Source organism: Dermacentor variabilis, chromosome 2 (assembly GCF_050947875.1).
Source record: "Dermacentor variabilis isolate Ectoservices chromosome 2, ASM5094787v1, whole genome shotgun sequence".
Lineage (NCBI taxonomy): Eukaryota > Metazoa > Arthropoda > Arachnida > Ixodida > Ixodidae > Dermacentor > Dermacentor variabilis.
In genome coordinates, this window is record NC_134569.1 from 97,038,983 (window position 1) to 97,058,966 (window position 19,984).

Sequence of the window (19,984 nt, forward strand, 5' to 3'; positions counted from 1 at the left end):
TAATACAAGCGCCACAGAGACATGGAATCACAACATGAGAGGCCACTCGCAGCTGTTCTGAATAAAATAATGTGCCGTTCCCGTCTGTGAAGGTGGATGATCCGCGAAGCTGTGTATCACACGACGAAGAGGTGACACAGAATTTTGAACAAAGGTACAAACACATTTATTGTCTTGATCGGTGGTGTTGTGACTTCGGAGTGGAGGACGAAAGACGGACTCTTTCCGCTGACGAAGAAGAAACGAAAAACTTTATGCAAACATTGGAAGACACTTAAGCTTCGCCTTCAAGAATGGAACGCGATAGCGTTATCGCACCCCCTTCGCACCGCCCATTCATTCTCTCGGCATGCTCTTGAGTCACACAAAGACATAGTTTTCATATACAACACTTCTAAGTCCACAGCACAACTTACGAGGCGTCCCGCATCAGACTTTGCACCCACCAATCACGCGGTGACCGTCGAGCAACGCAGCGTTCGGCGCGGCAACGAAACGTGCGCCTGCGCTAGCAGAACGAACCAAAGAACTCGGTGTCTCGGAGGGAGAAACGATCTACGCGAGCCAAACGTCGTGATCGGCACGGACAGCTGGGCCGCGACGCGCCATGAAGGCGGACGCGATCATGGGGCTGACGCCTCGATCAGATCGTCCTCTATCTCGCTTGGGAGAACCACGCAGACGCATGATTCCTCGCCAGCAGCACGGCACACATCGCAGGGGACGCTTTCCCACCAGACACGCTACGGCGAAGCTATCTTGTCAGAGGCGACCCGCATCGGACGCTGCACCTAGGAATCGCGCTGTGAGCGGACAGAGGAGCCGCGTCGCGCTAAACACGAGGGTTCGGGTGATGCACGCTGGAAGTTAGAAGGGGAGAGAGTGACAAAACTTATTAAACGCAAGGGTATTGGGGCACCCTCACACCGGTCCCCGCGCGGTCCTAATGCGCTCAAACGAGAGGTAGGGGAGAAGCGGGCGAGTGGCGTGCCATCTGTCGGCGCAGCACCGTACATTGCGAGGAGGGGTCTTCTGTGTTTGCCGCACGATGGCTCTGCCTGTGCGCCAAGCGCAGAAGAAATGTAGCTGAAACGTACTTCGCTACTCGTTTAACTGCGACTTGTGTAATTTACATGCTCATAATTACCGATATACACCGCGGTATAACTTTCTACGGCACGTTTCTAAGGCAACACCGCATCCACTAGAGGCGGTTTTGTCCCGCTTTGAACCATCGAACTTATGGCTGAGTGACTAGTCAATGCCAGACCAGTTTTTATAGCCATGTAATATTCACTTAGTACTTTCTTTTGCCAAGCCGGTAGCTAATAAAAAAAACTTATGGCTGAGTGGTAGCGTCGACCCTGGTTCGATTCCCACCCAGCCCATCTTGCAAGTAGTTTTTATTTATGAATTGCCTTCCGGGATTTTTGCTCATGGCCAACGTCGCCGATGCCGACGACACCGGCTTTTCTGCGACACGAGCTCCCTAACGGTGTCGCGTTAATATTTACAGATATTGGACTATAGCGTACATGTAGCTGTAAGAGCGCAACAGACCGACTGGGCAGCTGGAAGCGACTCTCTCTCTTCACAATGGGCCGGGTCTCCCTTCTGTTCCTTTGGCGTCTCCACGTCGGCAGGAACCCGGCGGGGCGGGGGATAACGTCTCCCGCGTCGAATCCTTGATTCGTGGCGGAGAAGTGGGAGCTCTCGTCGCCGCTATGATAGGCGCGTAGTATGGAAGCGCCTGTCGCCCTCGATGATAAGCACATGGTATGGCCCAACAGCACCCCCACCGCCAGATAATACATTCAGAAGTGGAGCTGTTCGACGCGGCTCGACGTATGCGCGATGGGCTAATTGAGCGATGTCCTTGATGGGGTTAAAGAAATGGCCTTGCCGCCCTTTCATCCGCAGGTCTTCCTTTTGTTTGGATCTGAGAAAGCTCACCGAGTGACCAAAAATCAACGCCAACCACTTCGGCGAAAGTGAGCACCCTCCCAATGCTCTCCACAACGCAGACCAAACTCCGTGAAAACAGACGCTCTAACCCCATCTGTGCTCTCACAGCACCATTATGGTTGTTGTGCTAAACACGAAATACGCACCCGATAAAGAGTCCGGGATACAGACCTCTACAAATAGTGCTCTCAAAGAAGACACATTCAAAGAGAATTAACAGCTAAGGAATAGATTGCAAAGCAATTCCTAACAGTCATTCGGGCAGGCCAGACACTACTGTGGCGATCGAAGAAAGTTTATATTTTGCCCTGTCTCGCTCCGAGCGAAATTCTGTCACTTGGTTTGCATTGATAGCCCATTCGAGTGGCTGCGGTAGGCTATCGAGCGATTCGGAGGCTTATTTTAATCGGTGACACTAACATTACGATACCCTTCACACGATTGTGTGTCGTAAGTAATTATCAATCAACTTCATTGTGCTTAAATAACTGAAGAGACAAGAGTATACATGAAAACGTAGCATTAGAACTTTTAACTTCTACGATAAGCTCTTGGATAAGCATAGGCTGCGCCTAAAACGCTCTGCTAAGTCCGTCAGCATTTGTATACGGCTTCCGGAATGGTTCTGTGATAATGGGCACCAATTTCGTTGGGGCCTTCCAGTTGGCATTGGATTTACCAACTCGCTGACATTCGTAGCATGACCGAACTAGTCTTTTAACCTCTTTCCAGGTTCCTGGCCAACAGAAATCTTGCGCTAGCCTAGCCTTTGTCTTCTTGATATCGAGGCGACTCGCCCATACATCCCCATGCGCTAACTCTAACAGCTGCGGTCGGTTCTTTTCTGGCACGAGTAGTTGGTTGTATGTCCGATCCTTGGAATCCTGATATTTCCGGTACTTGAGACCTGACCTAGTGTAGAACGATACGTTCTTTCGGGAAACTCCTTCATTAACATTAGCCTGCAGCACAGTTAGCGAAGGATCACTTTTCTGTGCCACGATAAGAGCCTCTCGTTCAACCTTACTAAAGCCCTCCCAGCAAAAGGATGCGGGATAAGCAGTGAACCTTCCACTTCTGCCCTAGACGCCCCATTTTCCCAAATCTCGAAAGGCTCTTCACCCACTGTCACTGATCCGGTAATTGATCCGTCACAAGTCTGAGTCCTCTGCTTTTCATCAGCCGTATCTCCCGGCATAGATTGCCCTTGTGAGGACGTTACATTGTCAGTTTCCTCGTTTGAAGATGATATTTCGCGTTTCTTTGAGAGGGCGCTTGAACGCGATCGCGTTAGTGCCATGCAAGCGAGAGTGGTAGAGAAAGACCGGCCCTCCTTTTCTAAAAGCTGCTCCGATTAGTTCGAAAAAAGATATGAAAAGTGTTCGCGTAAACATGGACCCACGGCTGCCTCCGTTCGCAACCTTCCAAAAGTGATCTTGAGGGTCACCCTGGCAAGTGGCAAGCACACGCTCTGCTCTTCTGCGACTTGTGTGATCCAGGCGCATTCCCCTGTATAGTCCCCGGGAGTAACACAGGACAGATGAGTAACATCCATGGTGGCGGCGGAATCGCGAAGTGCCCTGCACATTTTCCCGTTTACCACGACATCCTACATATATGGCTTGAGCCGCCGCAGATTTTCGTCTAACTGGCTAATGTTGGCGAACGCGATTTGTGTCTTGCAATTTTAGCAAATTTGGCCTTTTTTTGCAACTGTAGCAGGTAATTTGTCTGAGGGCCTCGAACGCGCGGTCTACGTCTGCCTTAGCTTTAGCGGCCGCAGCCGACTGGGCTGTCTCTGCTAGCCTTTCCCTCTCCACTTCAGCCTTGGTCGGTACTTCTTTACTGAACTCGTCGATCGTGGATGGTTTCTCATTTGGCAAAATTGGTTTGCGAGGGGAAAACAGCTTTACAGAATAGTTCTTTTTTTTCTAGCCTATCTTCTTGAATTTGCTTTTGTTGGAAGTTTCGGCGCGTGTAATATTAATCCGCGAGCTGCGCTGCCCTCTGTAGGTCTCCCTCTGGGAGCCTCTCCTGCAGCCAAACTCTAACTTCTTCTGGAAGAACTCTGTAAAACTACTCCAGTGCTATGCATTAATGCGCCTTGTCGTGGTTGCCATGCAATTCTGCACTTTGAGCCACTCTCTTAAGTTAGACTAACTCGTATGCGAACTCAGTGTCCGACTCGCTGCCCCTTTTTGCCTGTCTAAACCGCTGTCGAAATGCCTCGGCAGAGATGTGGTATCTTCGAAGGAGCGCGGCTTTTACCTTTCGATAGTTCTCGTAGTCTTCTTTAGACAAGCGTGTGAGAACTTCCGTGGCCTCTCCTGGGACAACTGAAAGAAGTTTTTGAGACCAAAGGCTTTCGTCCAACCTTATCTTTTCACACGTACGTTCTAAATCCACAAGAAAATGTGCTATATCACCACCTGTTCTGTACGGTAGCATCAGATCCTGTATTCTCAGTTTAGGCGTATCGTCTCCAACGGAAAGGGGACGTGAACGAGCCGAGCTGATTTGAATTTGCTGTATTTCCGGTTCTCTCATTTTAAGAGCATAATCGCGCTCTTCGCATCTTTTTCTCTCCTCTGCCTCCTCGCGCCCTTTCTGCTCCTCTTCGTGCATATTTTTCTCGCTTTTTCTCTCAAGAATTTCTCCCCGAATACCTCTTGTGCCCTCATAATGTCCGGAATGGCTTTCGTTCGCCTTGCCGCGGCAACTGAAATGCTCATCTCCTGACAAACATCAAGAAGGTCCTGTATCCTGAGCTTCTCCATCGCGATCTGACGGCTCGTCTCCGATTTTGCTTCCAATTAGCTTTGCTTCCAAAACCGGAAATCTAATCAAGGCCTGTAGCGAACTAAGACAAAACCACTACAACCCTTTCAGAATACTTGAGCAATTGTCCTTAACATTTACGTGTGGGAGAGAGGTCTCGCGATGCGAAAGGCAAACGTCGGGCACTCACCCCTCTAAAGTAGCTGACGCCGGTCGACCTCATGGCTGCCGTTGAGCGGTGTAGCGGGCGTTATCTGCCTTCGGATCCCACCATTGCCACCACTGTTGTGACTTCGGGGTAGAGGACGAAAGACGGACTTTTTCCGTAGAAGAAGAAGGAACGAACAACTTTATACACTCTTTACAGATAGTGGACGATAGTGTACATGTAGCTGTAAGAGCGCGACAGACTGACTGGGCGGCTGGAAGGGACTCTCTCTCTTCACAATGGTCTGGTTCTCCCTTAAGTCCCTTTAGCGACTTCTCGTCGGCAGGAACCCGGCGGGGCGGGTGGTGACGTCCCCCGCGTCGAATTCTTCATTCGTCGCGGAGAAGTGGGAGCTGTCGTCGCCTCGATGATAGGCACGTAGTATGGAAGCTCCCATCGCCTCGATGATAAGCATGGGGTATGGCACAACAGCGGTCATCGTGATGAAAGATACGCACACACATTTATTTTGATTCATCCGCGTTCATTTGTGTTATACATTCGTTATATACATTCGTGTTTTCATTTCGCTATATATTGACGCAAAGAATATCAGACCGAAATCATCGCACCGACTCGCAGTAGGCCAGTGCCGTCAGCGCTTTCGCAGAGGCAGCGTCAGTATGGGAACGGTGGCATGATGAACGGCAACGAAGCCAGCTGTGGAGGAAGACGACAGCGACGAACGCGTGAGCAGTGGCATGAGCGCGTTCATCGACGTCGTCCTCTTCCTCAGCTGGCTACGTTGACGCTCATCATGCCAGCGTTCCCATATTGCCAGTGGTACGAGTGCGTTCGCGCGATTACGCCGAGGGGCGCCATCGAGCAAGCTGTGGTAGAAGACGACGACGAACGCGCGAGCAGTGGCACGAGCCATTTTTTATGATGATAGTTTTTTCTCACAGATTTGTTGACGGACACGAAAAATGCATGGAACCCTAGCCGCAAACAGCTTCACTGCAAAGGTAGAAGGCGGTGCCAGTAAGGACGTATTGATTATATCAGGTTCGACATCATAAGAACACGAAACAGTGTCATATTGAAAGAAATAGCTTCATACTTAGGTGCTTCGAGAGCGAGGATGTACTACACCCGACACGCTCATCAGTCAGGTTCACTGTTCACGTCACCAAGAGTAATGCTGAAAATGACTACCGAAAGAAAATAGCAAATATCTTTGATGTGCGCCATGAGTTGCACATGACATTATTGCTTAGTGGGAAACTTGCCCTCATCGATATTGATGATGATGAGCAAGGTGGTTGTGATGATGAGTATGATCTGTTGCACCTTCCCACAAAGGATAATAAGGGAAGAAGGAAGCTGTAGGAGGACAGGTAAGAAAAAGGAATATGTTAAGGAAGCCCGGGCAGGGAGACGCCAGCTCTTGATAGGCATTTGTTCTCTTCCATCCCGCTGGCACTGGATTCTCACAAGCTTAAATTACCTTTCTGCTTTCGACGTAATGATGAAAGGCTGTCAACACGCGACACGCTCATCAGTTAGCGATGCTTTCGACATCGTAGTAGCGTCAGTCACGCCATTTGTCGATAGCAAAATTCTGCATTTCACCCTCCTTCTATGCTATTGTCATTCTGTAGTGGAAAGAAACTTGGGCAGACCGGCTGTCGTAAAACGTCGATCTACCGACCGCTTGAATGTGTAGCAATCAGGAATTTTCGATGCAGACACAATTGTAACACGAAAGGAAAAAAATGAAAAGCCCGAATAAATCGACGTTAAGGATGTCTTCTCCTGCACGAGAGAAGCTGAAAGCTAGACGTAGTCCTGCAGATCAAGTCAGCTCAGTATATAACCGTCCCGTTTTGTTTTCACAACAGAGAGACGCATCAACGCTTTAGTGTAATGCAGTCTTAGGTAGGTAATTTGTTTCCAAGGTTTCCAACCTACTGCGTATTGGCTAAATATGATTCTTATTCACGGAAGAGAATACAAGGTGGAGCTTGCTCGCGGCATTCACAACAGGAAAGTACACTCCTCAGGATCACAAAAATGCGTCATGAAACCCATGAACATAAGAAAGAAAAATAAATATCTTGCTAGACGCCCAAATAAAAGCGTGCATCGAAAAGACCACATTAGGGGCAGGAGCAGCGCCAGACTTTGTATATTAGGAGGGCTCTTATGTGTTAATTTTTTTTCTTTTCTTTAAACAGTCTGTGATGTCTAACCAAGTTTAATGCTGAAAGCAATAAAGAATTATCTACCAGCTTCCAAGGGAACATACTCCTGCCGAACGCTTCCTGCAGTCTTGTGTTCGCGCCACGCAAGTCTAGTGCCTCGTGTTGCTTTTTTGAGGCCTTCAGAAGACAGCTAACGAAAAGTGAATCTAAAGAAAGCTCTCCTAATGCACTTGACAGCTATTGCCTTTCTAGTCCATGAGTAATCCTAAATAAACGATTTCTATAAACATCCATAAGGATCGAAGAGCCTTGAGTGCTACGGTTGTCACAAAGTTGTGAGAAATGAGGCCTTCTTGTAAGTCCGCAAGGCAATCTTGTGATGGCCTCAGTCACTGCGGATCTGCCTATTTCGTTCGGAACCAGAAGCTCGCGAGCGATGAATGGATGGATGGATGGAAAAAATTTATTGAGGTTCATTAGGTCGCGCTAGTTTCCTAGCCTGAAGTGGGCCGCTTGCACGTTGGGACCGAAAGGCCTAGCCTTTCGGATGCTTCGCGGTCCCATTGTACTGTCCATAGCGGTTCTTCTAATGTGAGAGTGCGTCGAGCTGCGTCCCACCGCTCTTAAGTGTTATCTTTGTCGCTGCGTAACACGTAGCAACGCCAGAGCATATAACTGAGATCTGTGGTGTCGTTACATTTATCGCATGTTGAAGGAGTACAGAACTCCGGATAGATCTTGTCGACTAAGAGCGGGTTCGGATAGGTTCCTGTTTGCAAAAGCCTTGGTGCAATGGCCTGAGCTCTATTAATTTACTGTGCGTAGGGGGGAAGAACCTGCGTCCTAGGTAAAAGTGCTCAGTTAGCTTGTTGTACGTGAAGAGGTGGTCCCTGCAGTCTGGAACCTCAACTTCTTCTTGCCTTGTGGCTGTGCGGTTGGCAAGTCCTCGTGCAGCACTGTGGGCAGATTTGTTGATGTTCGCGCGAGCTCCGGTGATTTCTCCCATAGGAGCAGGAAACCAGATGATCGTGTGGGGTTTCACTCCATCGAGAATTACCAGGGCCTGTCTAGAGAATAATCCTTTGGCAAATGGTCCGATGGCTGCCCTAGAATTGCCGAGGATCCTGGATCTTTTTGGGTCTAAAAGTGGCAATGCGATGGCTACGTGTTCTGCAATTTTTGGTTGTGCGGTGTACGTAAAAGCCGAGTTGACGACTTCCCCTTTGCCGTTCAGAGGGACCACTGTGAAGGCTCGTCTGTCGGACATGAAAGCCCCGTCGACGAACGCGCGTTCTTGATCCTGATTTTCAGCTTTCTCTAGTAAGGCTTTGGCGCTGGCTTGCCATGTGCCCAGATTATGAGTGAACATTCTATGGAACAGGCATGACGGTGATATTCTTCCGCAGATCCTTGGGAACTTCTCTATGGTTATTATATATAGCTGTAATTCGTATACCGATCCATTTGAGCATGTGTCTTTCTGATCGCGTGATGGAGAGTCTAATGAACTTGGCCCTTTCTTGTTGCTCGGCTATTTCTTCCAGTGTATTGTGCAGCCCTAGTCACATGAGTCTTTCAGTTTCCATCTACATAGGTAATTACCTTGGTTACCTTCCCTAACAATGCATTGAGCCCACCCTTAGGATGACACTTCCGCTCCTGGTATATAGAGCGTTATGTCGTTCTTCCCAGGAGGAAGCCATCCCCTGGGTTTGTGGCTTCGCCTCTCAGGTCGCTATAGTAGGAGTTTCGATTTTTGGAGGTAACATCGGAGTCCCATCGGGAGGAGATACTCTTCAATGGCGTTTACGGCGTCTTTCTCCGTCGCTGCCTCCAGTCCACCATATCGCAAGGACATCCACGTAAATGGTGTATTCTATGCCTTCGATGTCTTTTGAGTTTCCTGGGGAGGCCTATAATGCAGATATTAAAAAGAGTGGGCCAGATGACCGCTCCTTGGGGTGTGCCTCGGGTACCTAGCTTCACTGTATGTGATGTTAGGTCCCCAGCCTTGAGCGTTGCCATCCTTCCACTGAGAAAGGCTTCGACATATTGATGAAAGGGACTACCCAGACCGAAGTTCAATATGGTTCTGAGTATAAACGTATGAAGGATAATATCGAAGGCGCTCTCAATGTCTAGTCCCGGTATTGCTCTCGTGTCACTAGTCTTGTGGCTGATTATTTGCTTTTTCAGTAGGAGCATGACATCTTGCATAGATAGACCAGGCCAGAAGCCGATCCTCGCGTGAGGGTAAACGTTGTGCTCTTACAGGTACCGAGATAATCGATTCAGAATTGCATGCTTAACAACCTTTCCCAAGCACGATGTGACTGAGATCGGTCGTAGATTCTCGAGGCCAGGGTCTTGCCAGGTTTTGGGATTAAAATGATGTGGGCAGACTTCCATTCGCCAGGAACTCCACTGCTCTTCCACATGTCATTAATTAGTTGTGTCAAGTGCTCTGTGGAGTCGTCATAAAAATTGCGTAGCATGGTGTTTGTTATCCTGTCGGGACCAGGGGCATATCTTCCGTTGAGATCATGTAAAGCTGCCCTGACCTCTGCTACTGTGAACTGAGCATCTAAGGTTGGGTTGCTCGTTGCCGTATATCCCAATCGAGGAGTGGGCGGTTGCTGCGTGTCTTCAACGGATATGTACCTAGTGTGCAATAACTTCTGACTTGGATGAGTCATTCTGTGCCATGTGCAGGATTTTGCTTAACGTGTTGCGTTGATTCTATTTTGTGTTTGTTTCATCTAATAGGTGCTTTAGTAGATTCCAGGTTCCTCTTTTTCTCATTCAGCCATCTATCTTTATACCACCTCATCCCACTGTTGCTTAGAGAGGGATTTACAGTGCTCCTGTATCGCTCGATTGATATCGGCAATTTTCTTTGACAGCCTACGGTTGAATCTCTGAGCCTTCCATCGGTTGAGTAGAGATTGTTTAGCTTCTATAAGGTATGGCGAGCAGTGCGGTATCTAACAACAGATACGAACTGACTTTTTATTTTATTTCCGTTTTTAATAACAGCATCACGGGAGACGGCACCAATGTAAAGTAACGGAAACAGTTGAACGAAGGAGCCCTCATTTGCTAAACCACCAAAGTGACGTCACCTAAACGTCATTCTTGTTCGTGCGTCTCAGTTACGAAACTGACGTCAGGATATCGTTGCTCTTGTTCCTCGTCCAAATCAATGGTACTTACGAACCAGTGGGTAATATGATGAACGAAATATACAAATATTCGAGGAACAGCGGCATTAAAAAGGTGTTTATCAAAGGAATTTAGCTACCATTTTCCACGGTAAGACTCTTTACTTATTATCACGCAACATTCTAGCGCAAGGACATATTAAACAAACATATAAACACGGAAGTACTATTCTAGAAAAATGAAAAAAAAAAGGTTCTATATAGGAACGCCGGAAAATAAACAAGGGCTCAGTTTACTTTAACCGGACACCAATGTTATTGTTTAATCTTCTAGGTCAATTACTCACAGGGGACCCTGATCATGAAAAGGAAACTTACAGAAAAATAAAAATAGGTTGGAGTGCTTACGGTAGGTATTGCCAGATCCTGACTGGGAGCTTACCACTATCATTGAACAGAAAGGTGTGCAATCAGTGCATTCTACCGGTGCTTCCATATGGGGCAGAAACATGGGGGTTGACAGATAAGCTCGAGAACAACCACATGGGGCAGAAACTTGGAGGTTAACAAAGATGTTCGAGAACAAGTTAAGAACCATGCAAAGAGCGATGGAATGAAATATGTTAGGCGTAACGTTAAGAGACAGGAAGAGAGCGGTGTGGAACAGGAAGCATATGGGGATAGCCAATATACTAATTGACATTAAGAGAAAAAAATGGAGCTGGGCGGGCCACATATAGCATAGGATGGATAACCGGTGGATCATTAGACTTACAGAGTGGGTGCAAAGACAAGGGAAGCGCAGTCGAAAACGGCAGAAAACTAGGTGGGGTGATGCAATTGGGAAATTTGCAGGCGCAAGTTGGGATCGGTTGGCACAGGACAGGGGTAATTGGAGATCGCTCGGAGAGGCCTTCGCCCTGCAGTGGACATAAATAGGCTGCTGCTGCTGCTGATGATGATGATGATGATGGTGATGATGATGATATCCGCTGGAAGTGCCGCTAGTCAGAAGATACATCCTTTACTAGTATGCCTTCGTTAAGTGTTACAAACAGTCTACAGAATTAAGCTCATATAAGCGGAGAGTACTTACACATGATCGCGACGATAAAAGGTACAGACAAGGGTAGCGGTACTCAGACTTAAGGAATACTTCTATAAAGGACTTGTTTTGATGAACGAACCAGTGATGCCACAAAGAAACAGAAAACACTTTCGTTAAAAGACAAGTGAGTGAGTGTTTTCCGAGCGTGTAAATAGACGCAGATCGAGTGACCAGAATTCACTGTGGCACAGCATCGAGGCCCCTTGCTGTCAGGAAGCTTATTGCGACGCATTCGCTGCGCCGCGATTGCGTCCTGTCACTTGCGCGCCGAGTAAACAACGGCTGTTTACTGGTTTGCCGCCCACGTCGTCAAGCGATTTTTATTGCAGAACATAGGCTTCACTTCGGAAGCATGCACACGTGACCGGATCGATATATGAGTTAACCTGCGAGTTTGTTTCATTGCCTACTTGCTACTTCAGCTTTTATGAATGCACAGGAATCTGTACGCCCTCAGGCGCTTCCCCAACCCGCGCGCAGCGCCACTCTTCCGCCCACCAGCATTCGCACGGTCATGGTGTGAAGTGCGTAGAGCGGGCTCTACGTGCTTCTATGCAGCGCTCCATCTGCGGGCGCACGCATTCCTTCAGTAAGGTTGGTATTCCCTTGCGAGAAAGTTACAATTACGGCGATCAGCCATGACAAAGCAGCGCTTCCGCTCTTTAAAACAAACCAGTGGAATTTGGATAATTATAATTAATCATAAAATATGCGTTCTCGTCGCTGCCATACCTTCAGGATGTTTTAGTAGTGCTTCTCAGTGTCGTAATTGAAAACGTCTTGGGTGAGGCAGCCTCGCCGCTGGTAGCATATACTTCATTTGCCATGGCTCGGACCTCACCACGGAAAGCTGAAACAGTATACACAGAAAGAAAACGAACAATTAGCCACTTTACGCTTACGCTAGTCTCAACGGACTAGCGTGCGGCGCAATGACACTGCCCCACCCCTCATCCTGGCGCCCGCACGCCTCCACCCATCTACCTGTTTGCCTGAATGCAAACGCGAGCGCGCCCACTCATACTCTCGCACGCAATTAAGGTGTCTAATGCCTTACTCTACTGCTAATTGGCAGAGAAGGCATATATAATTGTCGTTTACCCGCTTTTCGAAACAGCAAAAGAACGTTATATTAACGTTTTATTACCTGTAGTGCCTGCTTGTACGCAGGCCGAAGTGAAACTACGTGCGAAAGTCCACCTTTATGTCCCTGCTGGTCGCAGCAGTTCATTTTCTAGAATCGGCCTTGATAAACATGCACGCTAAAACCTTCAAACACGGGAAAACCACGCAATCGTATACTAGCAGCAAATCTAAGTTTGCGAACGACAAAGCAAAATAAACAATGAAAACACGGAAGAAACAAATAAAGGTAGAAAGACGACCAGTCACATCTCTCTTGACGTATTTTCTGGCAATGCCAAGTGGAATCGTCACATGGTCGGCCACTCTCGCTCCAATAATTCGCGTAGAAAAATAAAATACGCTAATGCTTCATGGAGCAGTAGCCGCAGAAAGGACGGAACGAGTACGCTGTAGTTTAATTTTCTTATTTTAATTTCTTCAACAATATATATCTGTACATCACCATCGACCTTAAAGGAAAAAAAAAGATTTTAAGTGAGATAACGAAGATGAAGCTTGCTAAATGGAATGAGCCGTTTAAATACTATATTAATAATTCTGGGCTCTTACGTGCCAAAATGACGGTTTCATTGCGAGGCACGCCATAGCGGGCAACTCCGAAATAAGTTTGACCACCAGGGGATCTTTAACGTGCCCACAATGCACGGCAAACGCGCTTTCCTCCCTTTCACCCCCATCAAAATGCGGCCACCACGGCCGGGATTTGATCCCTCGAACTCGTGCTTAGCAGCAGAACACCAGAGCCGCTAAGCCACCTCGGCGGGATAAGTAGTAGATTGAACAGCCTCGAAGGCTTTGAACTCTGTCGATGGGTAAATGGACAGTTGTTTATTCTTGCACGACTGCGGGCTGCTTATTAAGTTATTCTGTTCCTAATCAACATCTTAAATAATGAATAATCAAACCTTTTGAGCCTTAATTCCTAAACAGTCAATACAGAAAGATGTGTGGCTAATGGCTCTTTTTGATATTTGCTGATTGCTGCACAGCTCCAGTGACTACGTGGGCTTATTTATCTATGTGCAGGTGAGAGGTTTTCTTGTTTAGATTTATTGCCTCTTCAGCATGTCACAAATCCGTATATTGCGAATACATTCAACATGGTTCTGTGCTGTATAGTCCGCCGTTCATCACTTGTTCGGATAACGATAATTATGATGACGTGAGCCTATTGGCGTTATCATGAGAAAATTATAAATGAAGATACGAAAGCAACTGATGAAAATAAAATAAAATAATTTGTAATGAGGGAGTGAGTTTGCATAAACAAGAAAAGAAAAAGAAATTTGCTCTCTGCTTGTTCTGCTTTATACACAGCACCTCTTTCTGCTTATTTCTTTTAGTAGAAGTCACCTCATAGCATCCCCTTGAGGGAACCACACTTCGCGCGCTTCGAAGAGAAAAAAAAAAGAAAAGCAAAGAAACCTAAAACGTGTTTAGCATTCGGAGGCCCGTGTCCATTATTGAGGCGTCGTGCCAAGCAGTCCCAGAAGGCGAAATACGAATGGTTTTTCTCATTTGAAAACGAAGAAGGTGCCATTTGTAAAGCTATGAAAAAAACCCCGCAAGTATCGATAATGAGCTTTCGATGGCCCCAATTTGATTTCACGCGCGGTGTAAGCGTACGTTAACTATTCAACTTCGAAAGGAGAATCAGGGTCGCCATATGTTTCTCCGTGCTGCCTCTGCTTGCAGTCGAGAGCGTAGAAAAATCTTCACTTAGTAAAAAAAAAAAGAAAGATAAATAGACATCAAAAATCAAAGAAATTTAATAGGGTAGTAGCCTGCATCGATAGCTTTCGCTCCCTGAGAGCTCTTCACTGTCATACGGCGTTCAGTCGACAGCGCACTTCCAGCGCTAATGGTCTCTGTGCCGAGATCTCTCGCGTGCTTTGTAACAGATACGATACGATTGTGTGGGAACGCCGCCAGGTATCCGGTTTGCGCGCCCATCAAAGTTAATAACTTTCGGCGCAGTACTTGAAGGTATTTCAGGCATATTTGTCTCGGCTCGAGCTCAATGCGTTTGAAGTTCGGCGTACAATGGAAGCACACAAAGCGCTCAACCATCCATACAGTGTTATATACTACAAACCCATTCTTAGATGCGATTGGATGACTGGAGTACTTCTACGCGTGTGAAATATAACAGTAAACAAGATATATTCCTACGTGTATCCGACATAATCGCATTATATTTGACGCTTGTACAATTATCTCATTGCTTTTAATTGGCTATGCAAGAGCAGCAGAAACGTAGCTTTCTGAAGCATTGCGCGCGAGCAAGCATTCTGAACACTAAGAGATGAATCCAAGACGTGTGTGGCTGTATACGTCATCATCATTAGCATATATTTATGTCCACTGCAAAGTGAAGACATCTCCCCGCTATCTGCAATTAATAAGACGTTAATTGTCTTGAGCCAGTCTTGCGCTAGCTGATTGCAACCTCCTCCCGCAAATTTCCTAATTTCATCACTCCACCTAAATTTCTTCCGTCCTCTACTGCACTTCCCTTCAATTTGCAGATGACACTGTCCTGTTCAGCAACACTGGAGATGAATTGCAAGAAATGATTGAGGGCTTTACTCGAGAAAGTGTAAAAGTATTGGGTTAAAAATTAGTATGCAGAAGACAGAGATGATGTTAAATAGCCTGGAAAGGGAACAAGAAATCATGATCGCCAATCAGCCTCTAGAGTATATGCAGAGGTAGTACGTTTATCTAGGTCAATTACTTATAGAGGACCTTGATTATGAGAAGTAAATACAAAATACAAGGAAGAGAAGAAATGGATTGGACTACATACGGCAAGGATTACTAAATTCTGACTTAATAGCTTACCACTATTGCTGGTAAAAAAGACAAGTGTACAATCATTGCATTCCACCGGTGATGAAATATGGGGCACAAGCTTTCAAGTTAACAAAGAAGCATGATAACTATTTAGGGACCGCGCAAAGAGTGATGGAACAAAATTTCTTGTTCCTTTTCCAGTTAAGCTTAACTTTAAGGGACAGGAAGAGAGCGGTGTAGATCGGCGAGCAAACGGTGATAGCTGATATTCTAGTTGACATTTAGTAAAAAAAAAATTGAGCTTGGTAGGCTATGTAATGCGTAGGAAAGATAACCGGTGGACCAATAGAGTTATAGTATGGATGCCGTATACATAGTTCACGATTATTCGCATTGTTATATTGACGTTATGTCGGCGTCAAAGAAGAGAGCGAAAGACGAGGAAGCTAGCGAGTGTAAAGACCGGCTGGCAACGCTTGGTTACGCTAGAGGGGCAGATGAAACTAAATGTATAGTGGCACAAAAGACACACACGCACACACACACACACACACACACACACACACACACACACACACACACACACACACACACACACACACACACACACATATATATATATATATATATATATATATATATATATATATACACACACACACACACATATATATATATATATATATATATATATATATATATATATATATATATATATATATATATATATATATATATATATATATATATATAGTCCTCTTGTTCATGCTAAATGAATCAACTGTGCGCGTTGGTGATAGTGCTTACAATGTCTATAAAACTTACTTTGGACAAAAGGCTTCAGATGCGGTAGCATTCCATGTGACAAATATAATTTATTAAATTACGTAAGCATGCTGATAGAGGTTATTACATCATACCAGGTGGATAAAGGTCGCCTAAACTCAATGTGTTGAGTTTGCAGGGCGAATTTTAACACAAACATTGGTGCGCCACGTTTTTTGTCAATATTTATGACGATGTTTTGCGAGTATATTCTGTACTGTGACTAAGCCAGCTAAAATCATCACACGCGTGTTAAGAAAAATATAAAAGAGCAAAACAAGACAGGCATCGCGGCAGACTCTCCGTTTACGTTGAATAAGGGTTGCGAAGAAACATTAGCGTCGGTCATCTTTGTGCAAGCTGTCAAGAGAGCTTGCCATAAGATACCTGATACCCGGAGGCATTCAAACTTGTAACTTTTGACACATTTGTCGAAGGCTCCTAAACGTGTTAATTAAAAGAAAAAAAAAGCAAATAGTTAAACGGATTGTTCCACAGTGTGGTTGCATTTTAACTCGAACATGTAACTTTTTCAGCTTGTGATAACAAAGACCAACTTGAACATGAGGGAATCCAATACCTTCCAGCTGATTTTTTTTTATATCATTGTCTCGCTTTATGTAAACACTGCTTCGATTAACCTCGCTTGTTTTTACGGCGAGCTCAGAAATCTGAGACGTCGCCGGCGAAAGCCTCGTTAGCGATGACGCATTTACCATGTGGGTACTGACAGCGGCAGATTATCAGCGGCCATGGAAAAGTTTGCTGGGCGTGAAACATGGGGCGAACGCTCTTGTAGTTATGGGAGCTTCAAGATATCAGTTTATGAGCGCACGCCGGTATGCTCATGTTTCTTCATGGCACGTTTCACAGGCCTTCCCTACGAGACTGCCTTTCATCCCGGAGTTCCCCACTGCGGTGAGCCTGATAATAAGATCGTGGTTTAGGCAAAGTAAAACAAGAGAATTCAGGGACTCGCAAAATACCAGCTGTTAGGCGTCTCACAACGTTGCCACGATGAGGTGCAGTGCCATAGGCGTCGCACTTCAGGTGTGCGAAGTGAGACCAAAAGAGATCCGTCAATGCCATCACACGCATGCACGCACAAACAATCAAACACACACACACGTACGCACACGCAAACGGGCACGAATGCGCGCACGCACACAATTCAAGGAGCCAACGGTAAGAAGCAAACAGGAGCATACGAAACAGAAGGAGAAACCTGATGTCTTTTTCGCTTGTTTACCACTGGTGAGCGGCATCTCCGGTCAAATGGCACCAAACGTGACAGTCTTACTACGTGTATACTGCACCAGCTATCACGTCACTACTCCTCATTATGACCAAACTGTATATTCTTATATTTATTTAACATTACGCTGTCTATACGCATTAATTAATTAAATTTTGCGGAACCAGGCCGTGAAGGGAATAAAATTAAACAATAAAGCATACCAGGAACGGCCTTATGGGCACAAATTGATTGCTGTACTATATAAGTACACGTTCTTTGATCTGAACGTTGGCCTGATTTCAGATGAAAGGCATTGATTGAATTCACTTTGTGGCACCTTATGGCCCCCAATAAATAAATGCAGTCTCATTCCACCGATGACCGATACCGTCGCCCTGATGTATTGAAGTGGAATGCGAACATGTGATACAATCATGTGTTGCGCTCCCGTATAGTTTGCTTTGACTAGAGACCTATGAGTGTGGCGACGATGCCGGCCGTCTGTCAGACTTTATGTACATGCATACATACATACATACATACATACATACATACATACATACATACATACATACATACATACATACATACATGCATGCATGCATGCATGCATGCATACATACATACATACATACATACATACATACATACATACATACATACATACATACATACATACATACATACATACATACATACATACATACATACTCAGAAGTGGCTGATAGATATACTACGGATTACGAAAATGCTGAAATGTTTGTCAGAACGATGTTGTAGGCCCCAAGATTCTTTTAGTAGTTCAGTACTGGGCATAACGACTACAAACGCTATCACGAAAACAGCACATGTCCTTTCAGAGACGCGAAACGTCTAACTGGTGGAACTAAACTACTTCGAGTAAACGAGTTATCATTATATCATTATTGCTCTAAAACCCTTCAGTGATGCCGTACAACAAAGTTTACGAGGTAGTACTCACGTCATTAGTGCTTGAAATTATTGGAACCTCTAGAGGGCTATATAGAATACAGCATTTCGGCATGGTTATCACTAACCTCCGATACCTTCAATGTGGAGTGATCTAAGGCCTCCCTGAAAATTGGCTCTTCTTCCACCTCCCGCCCTCCTCCACTCCTCCTTCGCTCTACTTGTAGCGTTTGTCACCAGGCATATAAAAGGTTAAGGAAAACAACACGTATAATACAACTTTAACACTTAGAGGCGTGAGTGCTTGCGAAATATTGTGTTTCACAAATGGCCAGTGCAATATGTCTCTTTCGCGGCAATTTTTGTTTGTCTGGTGCGTTTGCGCCAGCAGCAGCCTCATTTTTAAAGTTTACAGTTTTGCGGCCAAAATATATTCGTTCTAACGGACTCTTTCATCACTCAGGTCCAAGTACGAAATCCTGGGCCTACAGTACAGAGCTACACGGTACCAACGAAACATGCTCTCTTTTGTGCATCTTGTCTGATGGCTATTCCGTTTTATAAAGCCTACATACGCCAAATAGGTAATTTTGGTTCGTAACAAATGTATCTATAGTCCTCCAGCGCTTTCGCCGACGGGCCCTTAGGTCTCGAAGTAGTAAAGGCAAGGCGCAGAAGACCAGGACTTAGGGAGAAGAACACAAACGACAGGACCGGCGCCGGTCCTGTCGTTTGCGTTCTTCTCCCTAAGTCCTGGTCTTCTGCGCCTTGCCTTTACTACTTCAAGCATGAACCAACTAGCCCAAGCAAGAGTTTTACTAGACCTTAGGTCTCCTACGTGGGGACCTCCAGGTGTTGCTTCGCCGCCGCCTTGCGGGCCTGCTGGACGGTCCAGAGTTGGTCGCCGAGGCAGGGGCTGCGCAAGGCAGCGGCCTACCGCGGCGGAAGGGTTCCGGTGTTAGCAGCGTGCGGGTTTTTGTTACAGTCCGAGATTATGTGGGTTAAAGTGGCTGTATCAGTGCGGCAGACCTTGCTTATATTTGTCATATCTATCAAGCTTCCTGACAGCGTGGGCGACGTTTAGCAAAAGCGAAAATTGCAACTTGCTGCTCACAAAGCCGCTTGGTTGTGCTAGAATAGAGATTTTCTGAGTGGCTTCATAGCGCTCCCCGTTTTTTCGGGTGGCCTGCGGGAATGGCGCATCATGTTAAAAGCGTGCTCGTATAGGCAGCGACATTTCACAGAAATGAACGAAAGAACGCGTAATGAACAAAGTTACAGGTGGCACCTGCTGCTCTTGTTCATGTTGTGCGCTAACTTGATGAATATTTTGCCCATTATGGTCTGATAATTAAAGAGAGCGGTAAATTATGATTTCGATAAGCTAGTCTGGGCCAGGGTAAAACAACGATTCTATCACTATTATTTTCCATTTCACACTTCATCAGTTCTCGGAGCGGGGCGCCACTTACACTATCACAAGGATAGCCGGACCGTTGAAAGTGTATGATAGGAAAGGGATGTGGGGGAATGCCGTCCTAGCATATTACCAACCCTGGGCATCTACAGTCGGGGTCAAAAGTTTGCGGACCACAACCGTAGAAAAAACGTTAAATATCGTCGAATACAGCGCGCGCGACGAGGAATTGAGGGATGCACGCCAAGATTCTTGAGCGAGCAGATTGA

General features: G+C 46.1%; 1 protein-coding gene across 5 annotated transcripts in view; it reads right to left on the bottom strand.

Annotated features, from left to right (window-relative positions):
• LOC142572354 (calcitonin gene-related peptide type 1 receptor-like) overlaps positions 1–19,984 on the bottom strand; it is a 260,219-nt gene that overhangs the window by 45,500 nt on the left and 194,735 nt on the right. For all 5 annotated transcript variants that reach the window (XM_075681410.1, XM_075681408.1, XM_075681411.1 and 2 more), the window contains one exon: positions 12,097–12,214. The gene's annotated coding sequence lies outside the window, so the exon portion shown is untranslated. The remainder of the gene's footprint in view (positions 1–12,096; positions 12,215–19,984) is intronic.